The following is a 22,737-nucleotide window of genomic DNA, read 5'->3' as shown; positions in this document are numbered from 1 at the left end:
CTGTTGGGAATGAAACCCTAAAGATATTTGATATTGCTTTGTTTGACTAACTCTTGCTTTTTTGTGTGTGTGCATGCAAGTCATAAAATCAATAAAATCTACAGCATGTAAAGAAAAACAAATATGTAGAACTCACAACTTTTTGGTATTTTAATGGCCACCTAGAATGCAAACTTACGTATCTAACAATAGATTGTTTCATTTTTATTGTTGTGTCTAAATCTTGCCAAGAGAATTGATACTGAACATGTTCTGTTACTGTTCATGTTTAATACAAATTCTATAATGAAGTATGAAGTGTATAAATACTAATGATTAAAGCATTCAGCAAAAGATAGTAGCATGACATACTGCTTTGACTTTTCAGCATTCTTTACTGTGATTGACTGTGTATTTCATCTCTTCCCATGGGTCTGTGACTCTGAAAACAGAAGAAAACTTAAATAGTCAACCAATCAAATGATGGAGCATTACAAAGATCAAAGCAGTCCAGCACTCAATTATGTAATTTACAAAATACAAGAGTCATCAACATTCAGAAACATTATTTTTGTGACAAAAAGCATATAAAGAAAAGAAAATAGTCCATTATAAATCATCATTCAGGACAATAATTGTAACAAGAATGAGAAATTGACCCAATGTGTCCAACGCTCATTATGATGCTTGAATTGTAACCTTATGGTCCTCTTTGGAAACCAAACAGAAAATAGACAAGATGTGAAAAAGGTTTAATGAAGATATTAAAAAAAAACCTACAATCTCAAATGTAGCAATAAACACATCATGCCTATCATTGAAAATAATATGAGCCATATTTGGTGCTATCATTAACAGACTTGGGCAAAACAACAGAAAAAAATCATGAACATTTCATGAAATTTGTACATATGCATGATTTATTTGCAAATAGTTTGCACAGTTTTTATAAGGATCTGGTCATAAAATGCAAATTTTACTGGCTTAGTATAAGGCTAATGTAGTGCCCATCTTTAAAAAAGGGAAGAAGGAGGATCCTGGGAACTACAGGCCGGTCAGCCTAACCTCAGTCCCTGGAAAAATCATGGAGCAGGTCCTCAAAGAATCAATCCTGAAGCACTTAGAGGAGAGGAAAGTGATCAGGAACAGTCAGCATGGATTCACCAAGGGAAGGTCATGCCTGACTAATCTAATCGCCTTTTATGATGAGATTACTGGTTCTGTGGATGAAGGGAAAGCAGTGGATGTATTGTTTCTTGACTTTAGCAAAGCTTTTGACACGGTCTCCCACAGCATTCTTGTCAGCAAGTTAAGGAAGTATGGGCTGGATGAATGCACTATAAGGTGGGTAGAAAGCTGGCTAGATTGTCGGGCTCAACGGGTAGTGATCAATGGCTCCATGTCTAGTTGGCAGCCGGTGTCAAGTGGAGTGCCCCAGGGGTCGGTCCTGGGGCCCGTTTTGTTCAATATCTTCATAAATGATCTGGAGGATGGTGTGGATTGCACTCTCAGCAAATTTGCGGATGATACTAAACTGGGAGGAGTGGTAGATACGCTGGAGGGGAGGGATAGGATACAGAAGGACCTAGACAAATTGGAGGATTGGGCCAAAAGAAATCTAATGAGGTTCAATAAGGATAAATGCAGGGTCCTGCACTTAGGATGGAAGAATCCAATGCACCGCTACAGACTAGGGACCGAATGGCTCGGCAGCAGTTCTGCGGAAAAGGACCTAGGGGTGACAGTGGACGAGAAGCTGGATATGAGTCAGCAGTGTGCCCTTGTTGCCAAGAAGGCCAATGGCATTTTGGGTTGTATAAGTAGGGGCATAGCGAGCAGATCGAGGGACGTGATCGTTCCCCTCTATTCGACACTGGTGAGGCCTCATCTGGAGTACTGTGTCCAGTTTTGGGCCCCACACTACAGGAAGGATGTGGATAAATTGGAAAGAGTACAACGAAGGGCAACGAAAATGATTAGGGGTCTAGAGCACATGACTTATGAGGAGAGGCTGAGGGAGCTGGGATTGTTTAGTCTGCAGAAGAGAAGAATGAGGGGGGATTTGATAGCTGCTTTCAACTACCTGAAAGGGGGTTTCAAAGAGGATGGCTCTAGACTGTTCTCAATGGTAGCAGATGACAGAACGAGGAGTAATGGTCTCAAGTTGCAATGGGGGAGGTTTAGATTGGATATTAGGAAAAACTTTTTCACTAAGAGGGTGGTGAAACACTGGAATGCGTTACCTAGGGAGGTGGTAGAATCTCCTTCCTTAGAGGTTTTTAAGGTCAGGCTTGACAAAGCCCTGGCTGGGATGATTTAACTGGGACTTGGTCCTGCTTTGAGCAGGGGGTTGGACTAGATGACCTTCTGGGGTCCCTTCCAACCCTGATATTCTATGATTCTATGATTCTATGATTCTAAGTGTTAATGAAGCACAAAAACTATCCTCAACAAGGAAAATACATACCAATGGGCATATTATGATACAAATCAACAGGAGTAAATGTATCTTCTACCCCATATAATGAATCACTGCAGACCATGTATTTACTTCTGGAATAAAGAGCAACTCAACATAAGTAAGGCTACCAGAAACTGGGCCTGAATAACCTCTAGAAAGTTATATCCTTGAGAACAGATTACACAAAAAGAAAAACAGCTCATTTTTAAATCAGTACAGTACTTGGAAAAAGTGTATGAAAGAATCTAATGTACAAGGTTAATGAAAATATTTTCAAATAAATATGTTAACCGAGTTCTTATATAGAAGTCCATAGTAATACAGAAAAAAATAGCTAGCCGTAAATAAGAAGCTGACACCCTGTACTGTAGTTTACCACATTCTGTACTCTAGAATTCTCTAAATCACAAAGTTACCTATGATCAAGTTCAGAACATCGCTTGAACAAACACTGTTGTGCTGTCACATCTTCCTCTAAAATTAAACAAAAAAGACAGCAGTAGGACCTGGGGAAAAGGAACAAACCCTCAAAAGTCAAAATAGATTGTGACGCATGATTTTGACTTCTGTTATTGCTAGTGTACAGAACATTTGTGAGGGAGGAAAAGCACAATGGGGCTGTGATGGTACAGAACATTTCAGGCACCTCTGGATCTCTGAAGTATTGATAGACATCAAGGCACCAAGATCAGTGAAGGATAGAGTTTAGAGAAAACAAACAGACAGCTCAAATTAATAGCCAATATAATTCTTACAAAACTCCCATATAACCCAATCTTCAAAGTGTGCTGGATATGTATTTGAGAAATAGAATTTGTCAACCTTTAAAAACTCCCATGAGTCCCTTTCTATTTAATTCCACAGTGCTCATCCTGTTTACTGCATTGAAAATCATTCCAAATTAAAGGTTATAAAATGGGAAAAGTTAACAAGGGCTTTGAAACAATAAGGAATACGAACTTTGTAAAAATATTTATTTGGCCTTCTGCCCTGGTAGTAATCAACTAAAATTAGGGGAAGGAACAAATATTTCAATTTTTATAGAAGATCAGGGTTGGAAGGGACCTCAGGAGGTCATCTAGTCCAACCCCCTGCTCAAAGCAGGGCCAATCCCCAATTTTTGCCCCAGGCCCCTAAATGGCCCCCTCAAGGATTGAACTCACAACCCTGGGTTTAGGAAGCCAATGCTCAAACCACTGAGCTATCCCTCCTCTCCTCTTTAAAAAGAGGTAACACAAAATAAATCTATCTGGTGCTGTAGCTTAGTGCACTCTAGTTTTTTATACTTTTTAAACCTTGCTTCAGGCATAAGTAAAATCTTAGCTCAAGTTGTACAAAACTCAGTGCTTTTATGTCATACTGGTTCATGTGCATTTTTTGTAAACCATTAAACCACCAAATTTCTTTCTGAGTTTCATGGTACAATACATCCGAAAATTCAAAGTGAAACAGCCAAGACTACAAAATAATGCTTCTTTTTGACTCCATGTTTTCCTTCTCCTTCACTTTTAATGTCATCAGAGGTCATCAGGTGACACTCTTGCATACTTTGTATACCTTAGGACAAGACAGAACACATTGTTTAGAGAATTAATCATAGAATCATAGAATCATAGAATATCAGGGTTGGAAGGGACCCCAGAAGGTCATCTAGTCCAACCCCCTGCTCAAAGCAGGACCAAGTCCCAGTTAAATCATCCCAGCTAGGGCTTTGTCAAGCCTGACCTTAAAAACCTCTAAGGAAGGAGATTCTACCACCTCCCTAGGTAACGCATTCCAGTGTTTCACCACCCTCTTAGTGAAAAAGTTTTTCCTAATATCCAATCTAAACCTCCCCCATTGCAACTTGAGACCATTACTCCTCGTTCTGTCATCTGCTACCATTGAGAACAGTCTAGAGCCATCCTCTTTGAAACCCCCTTTCAGGTAGTTGAAAGCAGCTATCAAATCCCCCCTCATTCTTCTCTTCTGCAGACTAAACAATCCCAGCTCCCTCAGCCTCTCCTCATAAGTCATGTGCTCTAGACCCCTAATCATTTTCGTTGCCCTTCGTTGTACTCTTTCCAATTTATCCACATCCTTCCTGTAGTGTGGGGCCCAAAACTGGACACAGTACTCCAGATGAGGCCTCACCAGTGTCGAATAGAGGGGAACGATCACGTCCCTCGATCTGCTCGCTATGCCCCTACTTATACAACCCAAAATGCCATTGGCCTTCTTGGCAACAAGGGCACACTGCTGACTCATATCCAGCTTCTCGTCCACTGTCACCCCTAGGTCCTTTTCCGCAGAACTGCTGCCGAGCCATTCGGTCCCTAGTCTGTAGCGGTGCATTGGATTCCTCCATCCTAAGTGCAGGACCCTGCATTTATCCTTATTGAACCTCATTAGATTTCTTTTGGCCCAATCCTCCAATTTGTCTAGGTCCTTCTGTATCCTATCCCTCCCCTCCAGCGTATCTACCACTCCTCCCAGTTTAGTATCATCCGCAAATTTGCTGAGAGTGCAATCCACACCATCCTCCAGATCATTTATGAAGATATTGAACAAAACGGGCCCCAGGACCGACCCCTGGGGCACTCCACTTGACACCGGCTGCCAACTAGACATGGAGCCATTGATCACTACCCGTTGAGCCCGACAATCTAGCCAGCTTTCTACCCACCTTATAGTGCATTCATCCAGCCCATACTTCCTTAACTTGCTGACAAGAATGCTGTGGGAGACCGTGTCAAAAGCTTTGCTAAAGTCAAGAAACAATACATCCACTGCTTTCCCTTCATCCACAGAACCAGTAATCTCATCATAAAAGGCGATTAGATTAGTCAGGCATGACCTTCCCTTGGTGAATCCATGCTGACTGTTCCTGATCACTTTCCTCTCCTCTAAGTGCTTCAGGATTGATTCTTTGAGGACCTGCTCCATGATTTTTCCAGGGACTGAGGTGAGGCTGACCGGCCTGTAGTTCCCAGGATCCTCCTTCTTCCCTTTTTTAAAGATGGGCACTACATTAGCCTTTTTCCAGTCATCCGGGACTTCCCCCGTTCGCCACGAGTTTTCAAAGATAATGGCCAAGGGCTCTGCAATCACAGCCGCCAATTCCTTCAGCACTCTCGGATGCAATTCGTCCGGCCCCATGGACTTGTGCACGTCCAGCTTTTCTAAATAGTCCCTAACCACCTCTATCTCTACAGAGGGCTGGCCATCTCTTCCCCATTTTGTGTTGCCCAGCACAGCAGTCTGGGAGCTGACCTTGTTAGTGAAAACAGAGGCAAAAAAAGCATTGAGTACATTAGCTTTTTCCACATCCTCTGTCACTAGCTTGCCTCCCTCATTCAGTAAGGGGCCCACACTTTCCTTGGCTTTCTTCTTGTTGCCAACATACCTGAAGAAACCCTTCTTGTTACTCTTGACATCTCTTGCTAGCTGCAGCTCCAGGTGCGATTTGGCCCTCCTGATATCTTTCCTACATGCCCGAGCAAAATTTTTATACTCTTCCCTGGTCATATGTCCAAGCTTCCACTTCTTGTAAGCTTCTTTTTATGTTTAAGATCCGCTAGGATTTCACCATTAAGCCAAGCTGGTCGCCTGCCATATTTACTATTCTTTCGACTCATCGGGATGGTTTGTCCCTGTAACCTCAACAGGGATTCCTTGAAATACAGCCAGCTCTCCTGGACTCCCTTCCCTTTCATGTTAGTCCCCCAGGGGATCCTGGCCATCTGTTCCCTGAGGGAGTCAAAGTCTGCTTTCCTGAAGTCCAGGGTCCGTATCCTGCTGCTTACCTTTCTTCCCTGCGTCAGGATCCTGAACTCAACCAACTCATGGTCACTGCCTCCCAGATTCCCATCCACTTTTGCTTCCCCCACTAATTCTACCCGGTTTGTGAGCAGCAGGTCAAGAAAAGCGCTCCCCCTAGTTGGCTCCCCTAGCACTTGCACCAGGAAATTGTCCCCTACGCTTTCCAAAAACTTCCTGGATTGTCTATGCACCGCTGTATTGCTCTCCCAGCAGATATCAGGAAAATTAAAGTCACCCATGAGAATCAGGGCATGCGATCTAGTAGCTTCCGTGAGTTGCCGGAAGAAAGCCTCATCCACCTCATCCCCCTGGTCCGGTGGTCTATAGCAGACTCCCACCATGACATCACTCTTGTTGCACACACTTCTAAACTTAATCCAGAGACACTCAGGTTTTTCCACAGTTTCGTACCGGAGCTCTGAGCAGTCATACTGCTCCCTTACATACAGTGCTACTCCCCCACCTTTTCTGCCCTGCCTGTCCTTCCTGAACAGTTTATAACCATCCATGACTGTACTCCAGTCATGTGAGTTATCCCACCAAGTCTCTGTTATTCCAATCACGTCATAATTCCTTGACATCACCAGGACCTCCAGTTCTCCCTGCTTGTTTCCAAGGCTTTGTGCATTTGTATATAAGCACTTGAGATAACCTGTTGATCGCCCCTCATTCCCAGTATGAGGCAGGAGCCCTCCCCTCACAGACATTCCTGCCTGTGCTTCCTCCCGGTATCCCGCTTTCCCACTTACCTCAGGGCTTTGGTCTCCTTCCCCCGGTGAACCTAGTTTAAAGCCCTCCTCACTAGGTTAGCCAGCCTGCTGGCAAAGATGTTCTTCCCTCTCTTCGTAAGATGGAGCCCGTCTCTGCCCAGCACTCCTCCTTCATGGAACACCATCCCATGGTCAAAGAATCCAAAGCCTTCTCTCCGACACCACCTGCGTAGCCATTCGTTGACCTCCACGATTCGACGGTCCCTACCCAGGCCTTTTCCTTCCACGGGGAGGATGGACGAGAACACCACTTGCGCCTCCAACTCCTTTATCCTTCTTCCCAGAGCCACATAGTCCGCAGTGATCCGCTCAAGGTCATTCTTGGCAGTATCATTGGTGCCCACGTGGAGAAGCAGGAAGGGGTAGCGATCCGAGGGCTTGATGAGTCTCGGCAGTCTCTCCGTCACATCACGAATCTTAGCCCCTGGCAAGCAGCAGACTTCTCGGTTTTCCCGGTCAGGGCGGCAGATAGATGACTCAGTCCCCCGGAGGAGAGAGTCCCCGACCACCACCACCCGCCTTCTCCTCTTGGGAGTGGTGGTCGTGGAACCTCCAACCTCAGGACATCGCATCTCATGCCTCCCAACCAGCGGAGTCTCCTTCTGCTTTCTCCCCCCAGACATATCATCTGGTCCACTCTCCGCATTGGTACCTGTGGAGAGAACATGAAAGCGGTTAGTTACCTGTGTCTGTGTTACTGGAACCCGGACATTCCGCTTACCTCTTCTGGAGGTCACATGTTGCCAAGCTTCTTCACTGGCCTCTTGGCTCCTCTGTGCAACCTGCTCTACATCTTTAGAGCTTTGTGCCCCTAGAAGGCTATCCTGAGTTTGGTCCAGAAAATCCTCAGTCTCTCGTATACAACGCAGGGTCGTTACCTGTTGCTCCAGACCTTCAATCTTCTCTTCCAATATGGAGACCAGCTTGCACTTTGTACAGACAAAGTCGCTTCTGTCCTGTGGAAGAAAGACAAACATGGCACATCCAGTGCAGGTCACAACAGCTGAATTCCCCCCTTCCATATCACCTACCTACTACGGAGCTTCCTCAGAGACGTTGGCAAGATGTAAGCCTCAATGGGCTCACTCCAGGCGAACTCCCAGGCAAACTCCTGCTGTGAGCTGCTCTGCTGTCCCCGCTGCTCAGCTGGTTCGCGAGGCTCTGGCTATTTTCAAACAGCCAGGCTTCCCTGACGCAAACACACAGACACCCTAATGCCCGCCCCCTGCAGGCTAGCAGCCAATCAGACACTCACTCAGGCTCCCTCCCAGCAAACACACGCTCGGATACTTCCTCAGCAAGCAAACACACACACTCGGATACTTACCAGTCCCAGGCAAACTCCTGCTGTGAGCTGCTCTGCTGTCCCCGCTGCTCCGCTGGTTCGCTGCCGCTCGAATTGGTGTGAGTGTATTCATGAAATCGCAACAAAAAATCTCTTAAATTATTGTTCACATTTTTGAACCCTTGAATTTTAGTTTTTCAGATCCCCCAAATTTCCCAAATTTATTCACAAGGCAGCACACAAAATTCATTTTCACCTCCACATTTTGTGTATCTGAAATTTCACCTAAAATATAGGCATGGCAGCTCTGTTTGGCAATTTTTATTTGCGGAAAATGGGAAAGATTACAGGAGTTCTCAGAATTTTTCCATATGTCATCTACAGTTTAATAGAGACTTTGTCTCATATGCCCACTTCCCTTCCCATCTGCAATTGCATAACTTGCATGTGAAAGCTACAGTGATTAGCTCACATGGAAAAACATTATAGGTATATATAACATTGTTAGCTGTCTTTGAATATAATGTAGCATCTGGAAATGAGGAGACTTAGTATCATGTAACCATCAAGCATTCTGTAGGCCATCAACAAGTGCTCCACAATCTACCAGTGATCGATGCCCTACAGTTTGAAAGCCACTGGGATGCAGCAACACACAGGAAGTCACATGCACATTTATATTATGTTAGACACACACAAAGTCCAGGGGCCCAATCCTCCCATTGCACATATTACTCCCAATAACTTCAAGAGTTATGCACAGTCAGCAGCATTTTTTTGGTTTTATTAGGATCCAAATATTAAAATTTGTCTCTTGGAAGGAAATATAGATATAGTTCTGCATTTTCCCCTACTCTCGTTATTCCTAATCCAAGGAAAATTGAGCTATTTTTATTTTATTTTAAATTATAATGGAATGATAATGCAACTTGCCAGAATGAAGACCCTGGAGCCTGACTCCCTACAGAATCCAATAAATATACAGCACATATAAGTTTCCTCATCTTGACCTACCTGAATGTACTAAGTCTCACCTGAATGGACTGCTTTGAATGGCAGCAAAGTAATTCATTTTCCAAGCTTCAACTGTCTTTGGCCTCTCTGTTGAGAACATTGATCAGTGAAAAGTGTGACAGTGTTTGTGCGTTAGAGAGGCCTATTCTCCAAGATACTGGATTAAGACCACCAGCTCATTTTATCTAGTCCACTAACCCACTGTCAACTGGTAATGATTTTCTGTTATTATTGACCTAGGTTACATTCAGATGTGAAAGTCTTAGGATCCTTTTGCCAGTTGGTGGTTCAATGATGTGGCTGTAATGCAGTCTATTACTGAAACATAAAGGATGGACATTGTTATGGACATAAAACATAGGCTAACTTCCTCCTCTGAGAAGCTGGGAAAGTGTCATATTATCACGATTGAAAGAAATTGGCACCTCTCGAATCAAGAGCAAGATTCCGGTACCAAAGGAGATGGAGGACTTTTCTTGTATAGTTTAAAACAGGTTTATTAGGACACCGGTAAAATTTATTATACCATGAGATTATACAAAATAACCTACTTACTCTACAAAAAAGCATTCATAAAGAATCATCACCCTGAACTAGCAATCACTGGCAAATAAATGTGTCCAGGCAGTATGCACACTAAAATTATCTGGAAATTGCATTAATAATATCTAGCAGTCTACCCAGGGTATTATTTTTCATTCAGGCTCATCCATTAATTTGAAATCTGCAGTAAAACAAGAGAAATGTGCTTTGTTATGTTAAAACAATTCTAAAATGTGACATCTCCTTCAAAGTCTTGCTGAACAAAAAGTATATAGTAAGTTTTAATGTTGGCTCACAAATTTATTTGCACTTTGCTGCATTTAACAGATCATCAGAATACATATAAGAAAAGCAGCTTATGCCATCTCTGTCCTGGCATTTTGGTTAAAAGCATGGCACTATAGCCATGTTGCTATAGCACTTCCTTTCAGCTGATTTGTTCAATTTTTTACATTTATTTGATTAATATGCCACCTAAGCCCACTAACAATCTTTTCCCGGCATGTTTTGGGTAAGTGCTACCACAGTGATTCAGGATGCAAGTCACTAATAAAAGTCATGCTAAGAAGATCCAGAACAACTGACCAAGAATATATTACTTCATCATCTCTAAAAAGTTTAGTAGACCAGCAAAATAAATCATAACCTAGCTCACGCAGAGAGGGAATAAACTGCTTCGTATACTCTAAGCACTTTATCTTAAACTATTCAGATAAAATGCAGACACTCATTAGGGGTAAAGATTTTTAGCTAGAGGTGAATTTCAACAGGGTTAGTATTAGCAAAATAAGTAGCATTTCCTGTCCAGAAGTTCTCAAAGCATTTATGAACATGAACCTCTCTGCTTTACGTAAAATCTCTCCCAATGAATGACAACCTGAGAGTTATACTGTGCCAGAATTCAAGACAAAACAGGAAGACAGTGGCACTACATTCAAAAAGAACTGAAGTAAAATATTTAAAGGCCTGCCATTGAATCATGGACTTTACCTTTCAGTGGTGGTGAGATGCACATGTGCATCAACAGGATAAAAAAGATTGTACTCTTTCTATATGTTTGCACAATGCCTAGCTCTATGGGACCCTTAGTCCTGATCGGAATTTCTGGACACTGCTGTAATCAAAAACAAACAAATGACAACCAACAACAAACAAATAAATAATAAAATAATAAATAACACATATTGTGAAAAAAGTAATTAATAGCTATAAATAATACATAGTAGACTCCCCCAACATCAAATGTGATACGAATTATGTGATAAGTACCATAGCATATGGCCAAACTCTATTTAAGCACAGGCTTGCATTGAGGATGAGGCAGAGCTTCATCATCCTAGGCAGAAAAAATGTGCTGAAAGAGTTAGGGCTAATCTACACTAGAAGCGCTAACTCAGCACAGCTGCACTGTTGCAGCTGGGTTGCTGTATCACATCTGGTGAAGACGCTCTATATCGATGGGAGAAAGTGCTCCCAGCAGCATAATAAATCCACCTTCACGAGAGGTTGTACCTATGTTGGTGGCAGAAGCTGTCACACCGACATAGCGCTGGCTACACTGGCGCTTAGGTCAGTGTAACTTATGTCGTTCAGGGTGGTGGCTTATTCACACCCCTGAGCAACAGAACTTATACCAAAGTAAGTGGTTGTGTAGACCTGGCCTCAGAATCTTTCCTCAAGCTTCCTCATGTACACGTGTGTGTGTGCCAGTCCACCCTTCTCCGGCCACTTCACTAATTTCCCATCTTTTTTTAAAGAACAGCCCAAATACTTCTGTGCATCCTGCAAGCAATCAGCTATCCCTATGCCTGTGCCTTCTGTTACTTGATACCCATTCATCTCTTTCCTGTGTATTGTCCCCACCTGCAGGGCTCTCACAGTTTCTTATAACAACATTCCCGAAATTCTAATAGTTCCATGTTATGATCAATATACTCTCAAATTAAACTGCATTGGAAAGTATACATGAAGCAATATTGGCTGCAAATACAATTGATTAATATGAGCTCTTTGTTGCAAGGTATAAACCCAGTACTACAGCCACTTCTTTACTCAGCCTCTTAAACTAGGATTTTAGCTGCCAATTGTCATAAACTACAATGACATTTTATACTTATTATAATATATGCTGAGTTTTGTGGAAATAAGCGCTTAGGACCAGAGGTGACTTGGAAGTTGGCACCTCATCTACTTAGGGGCTTTTGACAATCCCATTAGGTGCCTATCTATATCTTTAGATGCCTTTGAAAATCTATCCCCCACTCCCTATTAATATCAACTGGATTTGGGCACCTACCTTTGAACATCTTAGTCAAAGCTTATAACTGCACAGGAACAGTTTCCACCATTGGCCAATTACTTTTAATTGTTTACCCATTGGGAGGGGAAAAGGAAAAGCAAACTACCCCTCAGGGAGCATAAGGACCAAGATTTGGGCTATTTCCTGTGCAGGCAAACCAGGGAAGGATGGAGGGATCCTTGTATCTTCTTCCTCCAGTGTATCCAAGTGGGGCGCCACTGCTGGCAGCTTTATAAAACTTAAAAGAAATCATTTGTTTTTAGTGGGTTAATATTTTAGTGAGTGTTTTTATTGGGCTCTTTACAGCCAGAAATTGGTCCAACCAATTCCAGCATGCAAAGTGTTTTCATCACTGAATTCCCATCCCCTGAAAAAACAGGGCTTAAATAATGGAAATGCTGACACCATCTTAACCATAACAGTATGAACAGTGCCACTATAATTACCATTAAAGGAAGAGATCTTAGAATATGAGACAGAGTGATGCTCTCATTAATTTCCCTGCCTGCTGCAACCAGGATTCAGATACAGCTCAGACTCTAAAGGTCAAAAGTCTTATCAATCTGAGCGATAAACGTTTAGCATAGCGAGATGGAATGTCATGAGGGGATGGAAGAGAAAAGCTTGTGTGCTAGCATGGTGACCTTGAAGTAACAAATTGAAAATGTTAATAACAATTTAGATTAAGTTTTAGTAATGATTCCTTGATTATCATGATGACAAAAAATTCAAATAAAATTAAACACAGTAAACAGGTGATACATAGCAGATTTCATTATCTGGATTGGTTATTATAACCACTCCAGGTTTACCTATGAGAGGATGCTTTACATATCAATACTGAGTTTACTTCTATTACATTTGCCAAGGATGAGCATATGCAAATAATTGTGAAACATTATTTGTAAGCACTTGCAGAATCTGTCATTTTTTGTTTTCATAACAATATGTAGCTCACACCATTCAAAATCAATTAGCAAGGACCCAGAGAACTGTTATTCTGTGTACTTTATCTTATCACTAACTTATTGCTTGAAGATTACATATTGTTGTGGAATTTTGGCTATTAACTCCAACTGTGACTACTGAAACTTCCGATAGTAAAACTGAAGCTCTGGACAATCCTTAAGCCACCTTGTGGTATGTCTTACAGTGCACATGTGTTGATATACCCTAGTTTATGCAAGGGTTATGAATGAGGGAACGGCCTAACAGATTAGACATTCCAAGTCTTATGCATTTAGAAAATAGCTTGAATAAAACATATGCTTTGATAAGATAATAAGCAATCTCATTGGCCCTATATAGGTCTATGTATATAGTCAGACTAGTGTGTCATGCAATATTACATATGCTTTACTTCAAAACTTCCTTAGATTCAGTTTTTTTCTTTCCCATTGGGGCATAGAGGACTTTAAATTCATTCCTACGGCATTTTAATGGTAAGAACACCACTAAATACCTGGATTTCCAAGATGGTTTGACCCTGATCCATTGCGAATCAGGTAAAGCTTTAATCATTCTTCTTTTCCAAGAGGCTTGGCAATATCTTGAATTAATTCCCCATGATTTACCTATTCTGTTGTGCCTGAATCTTGCAATACGTATACTTGGCAGTTGTAATGCAGAGCTGTTATGGATGGTTTTTCAGCCTTCTCCACTTCATTATTTAAAACATGCCAACACAACTTATTAAAACAAAATTTAAAAAAAGAAGTAAATTGGTTAACATTCATACAGTTTCTAACGGGTGGCCCTCGCAAGTTCTACACCATAAAAACTAGTCATGCAACAAAGTGAGCTATAGATGAAACCCCATGAGAAGCGTAGCCAAGACAAATAATAAACAGGTGTTCTAGACAAATAGGGAGCTCACCCAAAGCAAATCTGATAGGTTATTCACTGGGTATTTTCTCACTCTTAACTCAGTAGCTGAATTCTACATTCGCTAGCCTCTACCTAGCACTTGCAGAAACTTCCCTCCCTGCTGTGGTTAGTGGAGAATGGTTGTGGGGAAGGGATACATATCTCCTACATAGAAAAGAGCTAAACTCCTCCAGGGGCCTCCTGCAGAGCAGCATGCAAGGGGAAGAAGGGATGAAGGAAGCATTGGTGGACTGGGGAGGAGCAGGGCCAAGATATCCACCATTGCCCTATGCCCCATAGAGGACTGGATTAGGAGTAGTGGGACCTATTTCTGTCATTAGGGTGGAGTGGTTTTGCATCTGATCCCAATCCCCCTGCTTGGTTCTGCTGCAGATAAATGGGAGATCATTGAGTCATATGAAGAAATAATAAGTATAGATTAATATGTCAGCAAATTAATAAGTGAAAGACAGGTTTCAACTGGGTGTCCCGAGGCATTTCTTATGGAAAGGCCGATAATGTAATCACATGATTAAAGAGGCTTGGGGGTATTGTTTTTTGTTTGTTTATAAATTACTCCAACAGATATTTGCAGTGTTGTTGCTGTGTTTGTCCCAGGATATGAGACTGACAAGGTGGGGAGAGGTAATATCTTTGATTGGACCAACTTCTTCAGATCTCTTCTTCAGGTTCTTTCAGCTCTGTGTAGCTCAAAAGCTTGTCTCTTTCACCAACAGATGTTGGTCCAGTCAAAGATATTACCTCACCCAGCTTGTCTCTTGAACAGAAGAGAACTGCCCACAGAGAAGACATCAACCCTGACAGCTGATCACTGCTGTGAGAAACTAATCAATAGCAGGTCCATCTGATTAGCATTGGGTTTAAGAAACTGCTTGTAGTTGGAAAACATTTAGAAATTATCCTGCTTATACATCATATTTGTAATATTTATTGTATTACACTACAGCACCTTACAATACACACAATGGAATAACATTTCTGCATGGTTCAGAGAGGAGCAAAAATGCACTAGAAATATATGAAAGGGTTCAAAACCACAGAAGGGGAACAGCAGTTAAATGGCATGAACCACTGTCCCCATAAACACATACATATGAATAGTGTGAGACTGGAACCAAGGCCCTGATCTAGCCAAGCACTTGGATATGGGCTTAATATTTTGAGGCAAAAAGTTACTTTTTGACAAAAACTAAAATTTTCCACAGAAAGTTTTCAAGTTTGATGACCAATTCGGAAATGATTTTTTTATATCTTTTAGAAAAATTAAGTATATTTCAGTTTTTTCCTTCTATTTTCAAAAATTTTTTTTTACTTTTTTACCTAAAACAAAGTGTATTTTGGGGAAAATTTTAAAGGTTGAAAAGTCAAAGCAACAAAGCAAAAATGGAAAACATTCAAACAAAAATCAGTTGCAGGGGAAAGGACTGAAATAATAAAAACCTGAAATTTTTCGAAAACACCTTGATGTTTTGCAAAATTTAAAAAAATAAACAAGTCATATTTAAGTAAAATATGCCAATTCTTTTAATAAGATTACCAGAATTTTTTAACATGGGCAAAATAACATTTTCAGCTACCCTTGTTCTTGGAAACAGCTATATCATTTTGGCTGAAATTTTCCAAAAATCTTCAGCCTGAGGCAGAAATGGAAAATTTCAGCCCAAACAGTTAAAGACTGGCAAAGTTATAAGCAACTGAAAACAGGGTTTTACAATGGGAACTATTAGGTGAACTTAATAATTGACAATGAAAAAAGAAAAGTGATAGAAGAAAACCAGCTGAAAGTTTATTTTAAAGATGAGGCACAAGTGGTTACATCTTTAAATGAGATAGCAATGGGCCCTGTATACTAATGGGCTACATCACCAACACAGAAAAGAGCTAGTGCCATGCCCATGTCCCTTTCAGGCCCCATTTATTATTCAAACACAAAAACTCATGAGTAACACAAAAACAAAGCAATTTGCAAGCTGCAGGCCCCAGAAGCTTTTCCACTGTCTCACTCAGCCCCAAGAAAGAGCATGCACTCTTCCCTTAAATCATCTGCTGGGTCATGTGACAGACAGGTAGACCTTAACCCTGTCCTGGATATTTTACCCTGTCCCAGGCCCTACATGAGTGAAATATTCACTGTGTCATAATAGTTAGGATCCAAGATGTCTACTACACTTTAATAATGATGTGGGTCTATGATCAAATGGGAAATTAAATCCTCATCACCCTGTCATCAAGAGTCAGTAATGAAACTCCAAATATCATGTTATAGCGATGAAAAAGGAATTAAAGAATTGCCAGAGCCAAAGTTATTAGGATGATGGTCAAGGCCAGTGAAGGGTATGATGATCATCCTAATAATAGTGATTCTTTTTCTAATAAAGCACCAAAATAGATCATCTAATTCAGTAAATGACTGATGAACAGAGAAAAAAAAGTGGTGCACTGGATTAGGTGAAAAAAAAATATATGATTCGGGAGGATTTAGAGGGGCAATTTGTCCTTGAAGCAATAATATAAGCATCAAAGGTCATCATGGTAGTGCTAGTTAATACACAGAACAAAATAGAAAACTGATTTCTGCACATTTAACATCATCACAGAATGGAAAACGATGACTTACTGTCTAAGACAGTAATTGTTCTTCTGTGTTTTAATTAAATTAAATGGCTTGCACCAACTTTTTCTCTAACTTTAATAGTTCAGCAATGAAAAGATGTGGGAATTAAAACAGTACATTCTCCATTAGGACCAAAAAACAGGAAATATAAAAGAATGGATTAAATTACATGCAGACAAGCTGTTTCTGCAAAATAGAACCAGACTGCAAAATAGTGTTCATCGACATTTCAACCATTTCCAGAATATCTGAGCCATAGTCAGAAATGTGATTATAAACTAATTACTTCCAAGCAAAAAGCCCTACCAGGTAGCTTCCCACATCAATAAAGAGGTTAATGGTGAACTATAGTTATGCAGTGATATAACTTGATTTAAAATATATTTAGCAACATTCCTGAATTTAAACAGTAGTAAAGACTGGTCTTGAGATGGAAAGGGTAAATAATGTAATAATAGCCTCTTTATTTATATTAAATGCCTCCAAATTTCAGGGAACATGAAAAACAGCAAATAAGATTTATGATAAAAATCATATCTTAATATGATATCATATATAATGATATAATAATAATATTACAAAAATAATAATAATACAAAAATATCATATATTAAAGAATGTGAATTGAGATCACTGCTAGAGAGTTAGCATTTCCTAATCTAAATGTTTAGGTTTCAGACAGAAGTTTTGGGTTTTCCATTTTTTAGCCAAAATTCAAAATTTTCCACAGGAAAAAAAATTCCAACAAGCTCTAGTAATTATGCAATTTCATAAGATATAATCTGATGTACCTAACTCTGTAGCTATATTGGTAACTGTTTATTGTTTAAAACAACAATTATAATAATTAACAAATAAACACAGAAGCCCATTTAGAAAAAGCCCACTAATGTTTTTGCCTATATAAGAGCAAACATGATGTGAAATCTGATATTGTTGGGACAACACCTCAAGCATTTAAATTTTGCTTTTCCTTTTGTTTTCTTGCCTATACCGTCTGTAATTGCTATAAAATCATATATTTAAAGACTTTGAGAGGTACCTTATTGATGGATAAATATACCACTAAAATGCAGGGAAAAAAACATGGGTTTTTGTCTTAGTTGTTAGGCAACTGATATGTTCTGACCACTGACTATCATGCCTAATCTTAGGTAAGATGATAAAGTTCAATTTCCACTAAAATCAATGGGACCACTCACATTGTAAACTACTACCCAAGGAAAGCAAAGATGGCTGAATTAGGCCTTATGTTTTCTGACAGTGAATAGGCCTTTGACTTCATTCACCCTCACTGATGGGAAGGGTCTGTTCAAATTGCTATATCCTGCCCCACCAGGAGCAGCTGCGTCCCACAGAAGATTCACCCCTATGGGAAGGCAGGCAACTCTGTGCACCATTACCCTCCCCTGGACTTTACTTCATCAGGCATTGCAGAAGTTAATGAATTCTGGTGCTAAATTGGGCCTGATATATATTTTATTAATTATTTTTCCTTGAAACATTCATTATGCTGCCATTGCTTCCAAAGAACAATATCAGGGTCCCCCAGCCATGGAGAGGAGGAGAATTTCATACCCATATAATGGGCCTGATTATCACAAAATACCATGTAGTCTAGTGCAGTGGTTCTCAAAGCCGGTCTGCGGCTTGTTCAGGGAAAGCCCCTAGCAAACCGGGCCGGTTTGTTTACCTGCCGCGTCCACAGTTTCGGCCGATCGCAGCTCCCACTGGGCCGCAGTTCGCTGTGCCCAGCCAATGGGGGCTGCAGGAAGCGGCACAGGCCAAGGAACCTGCTGGCTGCCCTTCAGGCAGCCCCACTGGCCTGGAGCGGTGAACCGTGTCCAGTGGGAGCCGCGATCGGCCGAAACTGCGGACGCGACAGGTAAACAAACCGGTCTGGCGCGCCAGGGGCTTTCCCTGAACAAGCAGCTGACCGGCTTTGAGAACCGCTGGTCTAGTGAATAAAGTGCCTCCTTCATTTTTCAATAGCATTAAGTCCAAATCCTATTATGGTTGTATTTTTCCTTATAAGTTTTATAAACTCTTTTCTGTCAGTTAAATTAGAGATTAATTAATTCCACTCTTCAAAAGCAAAACAAGAAGAAATCATATCTTATCCAAAATATTTGAAGGAGCTAATGGCACTCAGCAGCTGGTATCTTCAGCCATAATCTACAGGAAATACCCTGTGCTGATGTCACTGTTATTTAAAGATGAATATGATTTAGTTTCTCCTTTTCCTGTCAATTGTGGGATGCAATATCCGTCTGATATCATTGAGGTGTGACAGCTGCATGTCGTGAGACTGAGTCCACTTCATAGAGCTATTTCAACATGCTTTCCATCTGTTTCCTAAAGGCCAGTGGGGATGCAGGAAATAGTAGGTAGAGGCCTAGTGAGGACATAGAAAGAGAGACATTGTCTGCAGTGATGGGATCCCAGCTTCTCACCTCACTTACCAACTGAAACCAAGATTTTTGTCAGCAACTCGGAAGTGGGCAAGATGCAGTGGAACAAAGGATGTAGGAGGGAGTTGGGGCTTTTGGTTACTTTGTGATAGATTCTACTGAATTACACTCCTACACCTTATTTATTTATGGATATTAATTTAGTTGTCTTTTGGAGTTATGTCAAAAGGGCAACTAGAGTGACTATGTGCCCTTTTTTAGTGTGTATATAAATCTAAATAAATAAAATATGTTTCTGTTTTTATGAGTGATGTAGTGTCAGTTAGTAAGTACAAGACATGTCAAGAGAATGAATTCCTGTTATACTAAGCAATCAAGTGTCTTTATTAACCTTTCAGCATTTAATCATGTTATAACAACCAATTTGATTAATGTGGGGTTCAAATTCTGCTCCCTCTGAAGTCAAGTGGATTTCAATGGGAATAGGATGGGGCCCTATATGAATTATATTAACAAAGGTATTTAAAACTTTAGTACAGTTCCACAGCAGCAAGTTCTTCAATTTGAGTTCAAACAAAAATAAAGGAGGGAAAAAAGGACATAAAATCTTTAGCCAGACAAACTTCCCAAGGTGAAACAAATTCCCATTCAAAAGGAGTATTGGCTGGCAGGATTGGAGCTTTTATGAATTAAGTAACTGCAAAATATTTTTAAAACTAATTTTTTCACAAAAGAACACACCCATAAAAATCTAGATGATCCTTTTAGTCCCTCAAAACAAACTATAAAACAGAATGTTAAAAAGATATTTTAAAAATGTATATTACTGCATTTCAGAAAGATATCAAGGTCTAGCTCAAATTTCATTTTATGGACATATTACAGTCTGAAAACAAAATGCTGACACCACTTTATTTTAGTGTTGCAAATGCACTTCTATAATAATCCTGTTTATTCGCTGTTTATTGTGATAATAATCTCTTGACATTCCACAGCTGCAATTTTCTTTTCTATGTAAGCAAAATTTCCTTTTATAGAACTGTTTGTCCCCAACAACCAATGACATTATACAAGACTACATTAATCAACTGACCTTACAAAGCTATACTTGGTATCCTTGAGGCAAAGTCTTTGGTGAAACACAAACCACAAGTAAATAAAAGCTGAGGATGGGAGAAAATCTTTGTCATACCTAAAAGCAAATATTTGGTAACATATTTTTAAAGTATTCATTATATGAAGGTATATTCATGAACCAGTATTATATACCTAATGTCTAAAATACCTCTCATTGAGGAGACTGACAGCTAATTATAATTAACAAGACCAATAATGTCCCCATATCCAATTCCCAGATGTTAATATAAACTAAATTGACAACACAGATAGACATAAGAAACGGGTCTAAGAGAATTCAGTCACACCTGCTCAATACCAATACATCTTAGAGGTCAGCGGAAAATTCAGAGATAATTTTCAGCCTTTCACATAGTAAGTTTTCATCTGGCTTCAGTGGAACATCAAGGGCAAACTCAACAAGAATTTATACCACCAAAGAAATCTGGATAAAAAAATGATAGATAATTAATATCATTTTTACATAGTGCATCAGTAATGCTGAAGCTTAATGTGAAATAAACAGTGAGTCAAGTTAATCTGATGATATGATGATTGGGCAATTTATTAGAGCTCCAAAAGGATGTTGCCACCAGAAAAGGAAATAAAGGTTTTAAAACTTGTGGTAATTATTTTCAGGGCTGGTTTCAAGGTCAAAATGTTTAATACTAGCCATTATTTTCTCTCTGCTACCTTTGGCAGGCATTGCACATGACTCACCCATAAATATTTAAAAGAGAAGTAACTGCTGCATCAGCTTAACCTTCAGAGAGAAACATAGGTGTCCAAGGTAAAGACTGTACTCAATTTTCCGATCCCAAAAAGACAAGCAAAATGCATTCTACATGTGTTAACAAATGGCTGCTGCTTCCTAGTACAACAATATAAACATTCCCTAATAAGCTGTCACTGTTCTAATTTTCCTATCTGGACCATTCTCAACCACTTGAGCAAATTGAGACAAATTACAAAAAGCAAATGCTCTCTATAAATATACATTGCCAGCAAAAAATAAATTAAACGTGGGTTAACCTGTTGGCAGACTAGCATGAGTGAACAGGATGATGGAATATTTGGTGAGATTTGGCCACTTGTGATGAAATAACTATTTGACACTTAGTAGCGCTGGGTGATCCAAAGAAAAAAAAGCAGGCCTACCTCTAATGGCTCTTCTTCAATAGAGTGGAACAGCATGCTGTAAACCAAGGATTGGCACAGGGGGAGTAAGAAAGAGCAGAACTGTAGGCATGAGTGAATACACCAGGGATTGGCAACCTTTGGCCCACGGCCCCGCCAGGGTAAGTCCCTGGAGGGCCAGGATGGTTTGTTTACCTGCTGCATTAGCAGGGTCAGCCGATCGCAGCTCCCACTGCCCGCGGTTCACCACTCCAGGCTAATGGGGGCTGCGGGCAGTGGCGGCCAGCACTTCCTCAGCCCACGCCACTTCCCGCAACCCCCATTGGCCTGGAGCGGCGAACTGCAGCCAGTGGGAGCTGCGATCACCCGAACCTGCAGATGCAGCAGGCAAACAAACCGGCCTGGCCCATCAGGGGGCTTACCCTGGCAGGCCGCGGGCCAAAGGTTGCCGATCCCTGGAATATACCATAATTGATATGTCATGCAGTTAATTTGTTGGTGGTAAAAGTTTTTGCTTATCATCAGACATTTGATTAATACAATGTTGATTTTCTCTGTATAACTGTTCTTGCTCTTTCAAGCCCCTATTCTGAAAAAGGACTTAAGCAAGTCACTTAAGCAAGATGCATTTGCTTGCTTTAAGCTTAGGCTTAAATGTCTTGCTGACTAAGGCCTTTGTGATTTTACTTTGATTCACAATAGATCTGCTTTGTGGGATACTAGGCATACTGTGGAAAATGAAGAGGTAAGTCAATCAGTGTGTGCACACAAAATTCCGACTATCAGCCTCGCCCATAACTGTGGGACAGCATCAGAATATTTGGAACCTGGTTAATGCTTTTAGATTTTGACACAGCATATTGATTCTTCAGTGCAAGGAAGAATTCAAAGTCCTAGGCCAACAATGACACTGAGAACAGAGGTCACACTAAGTTAGAAGGGGAAACCAAAAGAGATAAATATACAAATGAAAAGGGAATCTACAGCATAAGTGAAGGGCGGTGGCACACATGGTCAGAAAACCTGTGAAAACAAATGACTGGCTTCCTTTAAAACTTTTCATCAACTCACTACATAATACCACTGTAAGTAGGGCCCTGATTCAGTAAAGTATTTATGCGAGCATCTAACTCTAATCATGCAAGCAGTCTTATTGAAATTCCTACAAATCTTGATGGATCAGGGCCTAAGGACAAAAAATCCAAACAGAAAAATATTCTCTAGGAGCCCCTACCCTTAAATGTGTATGTATAATAGAGTTCAGTTTTGAGCATTTAAAAATGACAGTAATGAGTTGTGTCATTAAACTCATGAAAATACATTTTCAATGTCTCTCCATTTTAATCTGGAACCTTCTGAGGTTATTATTCAATCTTAAAACAGTTTTCATTAAATCATTTTAATACATTTATGATAGAGT

The 22,737-nt window shown here is 40.4% G+C and overlaps 1 long non-coding RNA gene across 1 annotated transcript; it reads right to left on the bottom strand.

The window, feature by feature from the left end:
• Nucleotides 1–230: 230 nt before the first annotated feature.
• Nucleotides 231–10,030, bottom strand: LOC122457662. The gene is made up of 3 exons (XR_006277315.1): nucleotides 9,866–10,030; nucleotides 2,447–2,532; nucleotides 231–421 (listed from the first exon to the last, which is right to left on the bottom strand). It is a non-coding gene; the product is annotated as an uncharacterized LOC122457662 (long non-coding RNA).
• Nucleotides 10,031–22,737: the final 12,707 nt, after the last annotated feature.

This window comes from Dermochelys coriacea, chromosome 1 (assembly GCF_009764565.3).
Source record: "Dermochelys coriacea isolate rDerCor1 chromosome 1, rDerCor1.pri.v4, whole genome shotgun sequence".
Taxonomy (NCBI): Eukaryota; Metazoa; Chordata; order Testudines; family Dermochelyidae; genus Dermochelys; species Dermochelys coriacea.
The sequence above is the reverse complement of the archived record's forward strand: the minus strand, read 5'-3'. Positions and strand labels throughout refer to the sequence as shown.